This window comes from Myotis lucifugus, unplaced genomic scaffold, assembly GCF_000147115.1.
Source record: "Myotis lucifugus unplaced genomic scaffold, Myoluc2.0 scaffold_252, whole genome shotgun sequence".
Classification (NCBI taxonomy): Eukaryota; Metazoa; Chordata; class Mammalia; order Chiroptera; family Vespertilionidae; genus Myotis; species Myotis lucifugus.
Window position 1 is genome coordinate 1725885 of NW_005871300.1, and position 8788 is coordinate 1734672.

Consider the following 8788-nt stretch of genomic DNA (forward strand, 5'->3'; position numbering starts at 1 on the left):
TTTAGGTCTATTGCCCATTTTTTTATTGGGTTGTTTATCTTCCTTTTATAAAGTTGTATGAGTTCCCTGTAAATGTTGGAGATTAAACACTTATCAGTGATAACATTGGCAAATATGTTCTCCCATGCAGTGGGCTTTCTTGTTGTTTTGTTGATGGTTTCTTTTGCTGTACAGAAGGTTGTTATTCTGATGTTGTACTATTTGTTTATTTCCTCTTTAGTTTCCATTGCACTAGGAGCTGTGTCAATGAAGATATTGCTTCTGCATATGTCTGAGATTTTGCTGCCTGTGGATTCCTCTAATATTTTTATGGTTTCGCATCTTATGTTTAAGTCCTTTATCCATTTTGAGTTTATTTTTGTGTGTGGTGTAAGTTGGTGGTCTAGTTTCATTTTTTTGCATGTATCTGTCCAATTTTCCCAACACCATTTATTTTTATTTTTTTAAAATATATTTTATTGATTTTTTACAGAGAGGAAGGGAGAGAGATAGAGAGTTAGAAACATCGATGAGAGAGAAACATCGACCAGCTGCCTCCTGCACATCTCTCACCGGGGATGTGCCCGCAACCCAGGTACATGCCCTTGACCGGAATCAAACCTGGGACCCCTCAGTCCGCAGGCCGACGCTCTATCCACTGAGCCAAACCGGTTTTGGCCCCAACACCATTTATTGAAGAGACTGTCTTGACTCCATTGTATGTTCTTGCCTCCTTTGTCAAATATTAATTGAGCATAGTGGTTTGGGTCAATTTCTGGGTTCTCTATTCTATTCCATTGATTTATATGTCTGTTCTTGTGCCAGTATTAGGCAGTTTTGAGAACAGTGGCTTTGTAATACAGCTTGATATCTGGTATTGAGATCCCTCCTACTTTGTTCTTCTTTCTCAGCATTGCTGCAGCAATTTGGGGTCTTTTTTATTCCAGATGAATTTTTGGAGAGTTTGTTGTAGATCTGTGAAATATGCCATTGGTATTTTAATGGGGAGTGCATTGAATCTATAGATTGCTTTGGGTAGTATGGACATTTTAATGATGTTGAGTCTACCAATCCATGAATATGGTATGTTCTTCCATCTGTTTATGTCTTCCTCTATCTCTTTTTTCAGTTTCCTGTAGTTTTTCAAGTATAGGTTTTTACCTCCTTAGATAAGTTTATTCCTAGGTATCTTAATTTATTTGGTGCGATGGTAAATGGGATTGTTTTTTTAGTCTCTTTTTCTGTAAGTTCACTATTGGTGTATAGAAATGCCATAGATTTCTTGGTGTTAATTTTGTATCCTGCTACATTGCTGAATACATTTATTAAGTCTAATAATTTTTCAATGGAGTCTTTAGGGTTTTCAATATACAGTATCATGTCATCTGTGAATAATGACAGTTTTATGTCTTCTTTTCAAATTTGGATAACTTTCATTTCTTCTTCTTGTCTAATTGCTATGGCTAGCACTTCCAGGACTATGTCGAACAGGAGTGGTGAAAGTGGGTATCCCTGTCTCATTCCTGTCTTAGGTGAAATGGTTTTAGTTTTTGCCCATTGAATATGATGTTGGCTGTAGGTTTGTCATATAAGGCTTTTATTATGTTGAGGGATGATCCCTCTATTCTCATTTTACTGAGGGTTTTTATCAAGAAATGGTGTTGGATTTTGTCAAATGCTTTTTCTGTGTCAATTGACATGACTATGTGATTTTTATCTCTCAATTTATGTGATGTATCACGTTTATTGATTTGCGGATATTGTACCATCCTTGCATCCCTGGGATATATCCTACTTGGTCATGGTGTATGATCTTTCTGATGTAATGCTGGATCTGCTTTGCTAGAATTTTGTTGAGGATTTTGGCATCTATGTTCATGAGGGATATTGGCCTGTAATTCTCTTTCATTGTGTTGTCTTCATCTGATTTTGGTATTAGGGTGATGCTGGCTTCATAGAATGAGCTTGGAAGTGTTCCTTCCTCTTGAATTTTTTGTAGTAGTCTGAGGAGGATAGGCTTTAGTTCTTCCTTGAATGTTTGGTAAAACTCCCCTGTGAAGCTGTCTAGCCCCAGGCTTTTGTTTGCTGGAAGCTTTTTGATTACTGCTTCAATTTCTTCCATAGTTATTGGCCTATTGAGATTTTTAGATTCTTCCTGATTGAGTTTTGGAAGGTTGTATTTTTATGGGAATATGTCCATTTCCTCTAGGTTGTCTAGTTTGTTGGAATAGAGTTGTTCATGGTATTTTTAACAATCCTTTGTATATCTGTGGGATATGTTGTTATTTCGCCTCTTTCATATCTGATTTGGTTTATTTGGGACCTCTCTCTTTGCTTCTTGGTGAGCCTGGCTAGAGGTTCATCAATATTGTTTATCCTTTCAAAGAACCAGCTCTTGGTTTTATTGATCTTTTGTATTTTTATTTATTTATTGGTCTCTATGTCATTTATTTCTGCTCTGATCTTTATTATTTCCTTCCTTCTGCTCACTCTGGGGTTTTTTTGTTGTTCTCTTTCTGATTCTTTAAGTTGTAGAGTTAGATGATTTATTACCATTTTTTCTTGTTTTTTGAGTTAGGCCTGTAGAGCTATGAACTTCCCTCTCAGGACTGCTTTCACTGTGTCCCATAGATTTTGGATTGTAGTGTTTTCATTTTTATTCATTTCCAAGATGTTAATTTTTTCTTTGATCCCTTTGGTAACCCAATCATTGTTTAATAGCATGCTATTCAGCTTCCAAGTGTTTGAATTTTTTTATTGCTTTTATTGTAGTTTATTTCTAATATTATGCCATTGTGGTCTGAGAAGAAGGTTGATATGAATTCAATCTTCTAGAATTTGGAGAGACTTTGCCTGTGACCCAATATGTGGTCTATTTTTTAAAATGTCCCATGTGCACTTGAGAAGAATGTGTATTCTGTGGCTTGAGGTGAAATGTTCCAAAGATGTCAATTAAGTCCATTTGATCCAGTGAGTCATTTAGGATTGCTGTTTGTTTGCTGATTTTTTGTCTAGAGCAGCGCTTCTCAACCTCTGGGTCACTACCCCTGGGGGTCGAACGACCCTTTCACAGGGGTAGCCTAAGACCATCGGAAAACACATATATAATTACATAGTGTTTTTGTGATTAATCACTATGCTTTAATTATGTTCAATTTGTAACAATGAAATTGGGAGTCACCACAACATGAGGAACTGTATTAAAGGGTCGTGGCATTAAGAAGGTTGAGAACCACTGGTCTAGAGGACTTATCCAGTGATGTCAGTGGTGTATTAAAGTCTCCTACTATGATTGTATTGTTGTCAATGTCTCCCTTGATATCTTCCAGGAGTATTTTTATGTATTTGGGTGCCCCTGCATTGGGTGCATATATATTTACCAGGGTTATATCCTCTTGTATCAATCCCTTTAGTATTATGAAGTGTCCTTCCTTATCTCTTGTTATGGCCTTCACTTTGAGGTCTATTTTGTCAGATATAAGTATTGTTACCCCAGCTTTTTTTTCATTTCCATTTGCCTTAAAGATATTTTTCCATCCCTTCACTTTCCATCTATGTGAGTCCCTTATTCTGAGGTGGGTCTCTTGTAGACAGCATATATATGGGTCATGTTTTTTATATCCATTTAACCACTCTATGTTTTTTGATTGGATCATTTAGTCCATTTATGATTAAAGTTATTATTGATAGGTACTTGTTTGTAGCCATTTTTATTTTTTGTGTCTGTGTTCCTTCTTCCCTTTTTATTTCTTCTTTTTAAACCAGTCCCTTTAGCATTTCTTGCATTATTGGCTTGGTAGTGATGACCTGCCTTAGCCTTTTTTTGTCTGTGAAGCTCCTTATTTCCCCTTCAATTTTGAATGATAGCCTTGCTGGATAGGGTATTCTTGAATACAGTCCCTTGCTTTGCATCACTTTGTAAATTCCCTTCCATTCCTTTCTGGCCTGATGTGTTTCTATTGAGAAATCATTTGATAATCTAATGGTGGTCCCTTGTACATAACTTCCTGCCTCTATCTTGCAGCCTTTATGATTCTCTCTTTGTCCTGAATGTTTGCCATCCTAATTATGATGTGTTTTGGTGTGGGCCTTTTGGGGTTTATCTTGTTTAGGACTCTCTGTGCTTGTGTGACTTTTTTCTTCCCTACATCGAGGAAGTTTTCTAAGATTAGGTCTTCAAATAGGATTTCTAAACCTTGTTCCTCTTCCTGTTGTTCTGGAACCTATATTATTTGTTTGTTGCTTCATTTCATGTTGTCCCATAGCTCCCTTAGGATATCCTCCTGTCTTTTAATTTTTTTCTCAAATTGCAGTTTATTTTGGGTGTGTTTTGCTTCCCTGTCTTCTAATTCGCTAATTCAGTCCTCTGCTACTCCTAATCTACTGTTGAAACTTTCCATGGTGTTTTTTATTGCAGCTATATCACTCTTCATTTCTTCTTGTTTCTTACATAAGTTGTTGATTTTTTTTCATCCATCTGGTTTATGAACTGTATGACCCTTATTCTGAATTCTTTTTCTGACATATTGCATGCCTCTATTTCACTTAGCTGCTTTTCAGGTCATTCCTCTTTTTCTTTTCTTTGGGGTTTCTTTGTATCCCCATGTTTGCTCGAGTAGTGCAGGGGCTGCTCCTCGGGCAGGAGTGGCTCTTCAGCAATGGCTGCTCCTCAGGCGGTCATGGCAGTGGCTGCTCCTCAGTTGGCAGTGGCTTCTCTAGAGTGTGCTGCTCACAGCAGTGGTAGCTTCTCTGGCTGGCGGGGGCAGGCTGCTTGTGCAGTTGCTGCTCCTTGGATGGGGGCGGGCTGCATGCTGCTGATGCTCCTTGAGTGGGGGCAGGCAGCTTGCGGGGCTGCTGCTCTTCAGACGGGGTCCGGCTGTGCATGGCTCCTGCTCTTCATACAGGGACAGGTTGCTCACACGGTTGCTGCTCCTCAGACGGGGGCAGGCTGCTCACGTGGCTTCTGCTCATGTGGTTGTAGTTCCTTGGGCATTCTCCAGGCATCCTCTGCCCTTCCCAGCTGCGAATTATCTCACAAGCTGTGTCTACTTCACCAATTCAGGGTGGATGTTATTTGATTTGGTTGCTCATTCTATCTCCTCTGGAACAAGGCTCGGGACACGTCTGTCTATTCTGCTGCCATTTTGTCATCCATATTTTTTTTAAGTTGGTTGCTCTATATTTTCTTTTGCTTTTGAGATGAAAAGTATTTTTTCAATTATTGTGTCAGTTAAAATGAAAATGACAGGACATTTAAAAATAGTATATCCAAAGGAGCAAATCTGTCACAATTTAAATGGCTTTATTGACTAACCTAGAAACTCTCAGTCCAATTTTTTAAAATATGTTTTTATTGATTTCAGAGAGGAAGGAAGTGGGAAAGATAGAAACATCAATGATGATAGAGAGTCATTTATTGGCTGACTCCTGCATGCCCCCCATTGGGGATCAAGCTCTCAACCCAGGCATGTGCCCTTGACCAGAATCGAACCTTGGACCCTCCAGTCTGCAGGCCAATGCTCTATCCACCAAGCCAAACCAGCTAGGGCCTTTCAGTCCAATTTTAAGCAGAATTTTATTTAATAAAGAAGTAATATTTCCTAAGTCTTTAAAGAGCCATCATACTCAATGATCAGTTTGCTCATATTATGTATAGCCCTGTACAGTAGCAATAAGTTAAATTTTCCATCTACTAGAGTTTATTTTGAAGAACATTTTAAGGGTACAAAATGGTATAGCACAGTAAGTAGCAATATTATTTTTGGCAATCTTTAAGATCATGTTATTTATTGTAAGCTCTAGGAATTTGAAAGAAGAAATACAGCAAATTTGGTAATTAAATGGTGAAAGCACTTTCAAATAACGAAGGCTGATAACAAGGAAAATTGAAGAATTGGGGAATTCTGAATTGAAGAATTAATGGGGGAAAGATTAGAGGCAATGAGAGAGAGAGGGTCACCAAAGAGAATGTGAGCCACCAAAATCATATTAAAAGTGAGGAAATTGACACCATGTTTCAACTTTTCTGTGATAATTAAAATTACCTATAATGTGCAAGATATCAATTACAGTTGCAGTCATATAATAGATGCTCAATAAACCATAATTATAAAATACCATGATTGTTAAGTAAGGAAAAATATTCTGGGAATCAGAGGAACAGGCAATAGTTTATTACTAAATGACATTTTGATTTGGGATAAGCCACTTACTCAGATGGACATGAGTGTTCACTTGGGCTATAAAGTTCTGCTTTTAGGTTATAGTTCACAGCAGTTTAATAGTATTGATTAATTCATTCAAAACTGTTATGTATATATTTTATGCCAGATATTCTAGGATCTAGAATCTAGTCATTGGGAAAAGTATAGGCAACACAGATAAAATTGATTTCTTTTTTTTTTTTTAATATATTTTATTAATTTTTTACAGAGAGGAAGGGAGAGAGATAGAGAGTTAGAAACATCGATGAGAGAGAGACATCGACCAGCTGCCTCCTGCACATCTCCTACTGGGGATGTGCCTGCAACCCAGGTACATGCCCTTGACCGGAATCGAACCTGGGACCTTTCAGTCCACAGGCTGACGCTCTATCCACTGAGCCAAACCTGTTTCGGCGATAAAATTGATTTCTTAAGAAACTTAAATTTTAATGGAAGGGTATATACCAGAAATTAAATAATTAAATAATTAATTATTCAGTAACAAAATAGAGTACCTTTGATGATGATTGATGATATGAAGTAAAATATACCAAGGAAAGGTTTGGAAAGGTTCAGGGCTTATACATATAAATAGGAGATCACAATATTCTTATAGAAGTGGCAATTGAAAAAAGACCAGGGAGAGGTAAAATATAAAACCAATAATCCTATATAATAAAAGCCTAATATGCAAATTGTCCCTCAACTGGGAGTTCAACCGGGAGTTAGACCAGGAGTTTGACCACTCGCTATGACGTGCGCTGACTACCAGTGGGAGGTACGGAGAATAGCGTACATCGGCAATGTGACACTGGCAGCAGGTGGCAGTGGAGGTCTGCTGGCCCCAATGAGCCCCAACGAGAACGGGATTGCAGTGGGATGATGGAGCAGGTGAGCGGGCAGCGCCATGCCAAGGAGGGTGTAAGTGAGTCCCAATTTCCCCACTGATCACCCTGCAGACGGCGACCAGTGGTGGTGGCAGGGTAGGGGCCACCACCCGGCTCCCAGGCACTGAGGGAGCCAGGTGGGGGCCCGATGACTCAGATGGAGGGGAGTGCCTGGCGGCCCAGGGACTCAGTTGCTGCCCAGGGCTCAGAGGTCAGCTGGGACCTGCCTTTCCACACCAGATGCTCATGCATCGATTGCTGGCCAGGCCTAGGGACTGCTCCCATGCATGATTTCGTGCACTAGGCCTCTAGTAATACAAACAATAGTAAAAACTTTTTTATCTGTATTTTACCAAATTATTGAATGGTTTCTATGTATGTACCTGGTGTTGCATGCAAGTTACATGCAGTCTCTTAATCTTTACAGCAATCTTGTTTTTACAAATTAGGGAATTAAAGCTTAGAATGTTAATTAATTTGCCCTAAGTCACAGGGCTAGTCTGTTGTGAAGTTGGAAAAGGAATCTAAAATTACTGGATCAAAGCCTGTGCTCTTAACGGTTACAATGCACTAGAATAAGTAATATGACTTTAACATGAAAACCAGCTCAACCTCTCCATACACAGACACCTATGGTGAAAACCCAGAAGAAAAAAACTCAGTCATCATATATTTCTAGTGGACATAGCTTTCTCTATTTGAGAAATTTGCACAGCTCTGCCTTGTAATTTCTTTGACTTTGTCCTTTTTATTAGGCACAATACTACCTCAGAAAAACAAATAAAGGAAAACAAACAACTTCTGAAAAGCTCTGAATATGTCTTCCTTCTAGTTCTCATTATCATGTTCTTTGTTTCTTCACCTGTGACTGTCAGGATAAAGAGCTCAGGTTGTATAATGACACATTCATCTTTTCCTAAAAATCAATCTACACTTAGAATGGGTTAATTGGAAAGATGTAGAATTTATGTTTTTTTTTTCTTTTCTGGGGAGTAAGGACCCAATTAATTATTGGTTGAGGAATTCAATTTAACTCAGAAATTTTGAAATGTTGATATCTACCCCCAGGCTTATTTTAAAGGTAATCATTTAAAAATGCAAATTTTCCATCAATATGTTAGGAACATGACCAAATATCTGTTAATGAATGGGCAAAATGTAATTTATTCCAGTCTAAAACAGCTTACAAAATTATATTATGAGTTCAAGTTGGCTGTGCATGGCATCTGATAATAATGACACTTGAGAACCAGGACATAATTATACTTGATAAAAATTAGGTTACCCCTTATAAATACATTATTTTTAAATGTTTATATTAACATATTTGTGATTTTGTCACTGGAAATATTTATAGGAAACATTTCCTGTAAATATTGTAGTTATTATGTCCTTGGGTTATAAATTATACTGAAGTCTAGCATTACTAATTTTTTTGCTCATAAAATAATACTTCTTCCAAGTAAGGAAAATAAATTCTAAATGAGTTTAAAATGTGATAGCAGGCTGAAACTGGGTAGCAAGATATGTGCCCAGAAGCCGCACCTGTGGCCTGGCACCTGCTCCTATTAGGTCCAGACTCAGAGACCCATCCCTTGGAGCCCAAACCTGTCCTCCTGCATCCAAGGCCCTCTGGGTCTGTGTGGACAGGAGTCACTCCCACCCGCCAGGCCATCATTCGTTGTTTCCCGCTCTTCCCTTCACTGCATTCTGATGCAG

The 8788-nt window shown here is 38.3% G+C and overlaps 1 pseudogene; it reads left to right on the forward strand.

The window, feature by feature from the left end:
- The first annotated feature begins 6933 nt into the window (after nt 1–6933).
- LOC102421303 overlaps nt 6934–8788 on the forward strand; it is a 22414-nt pseudogene continuing 20559 nt past the window's right edge.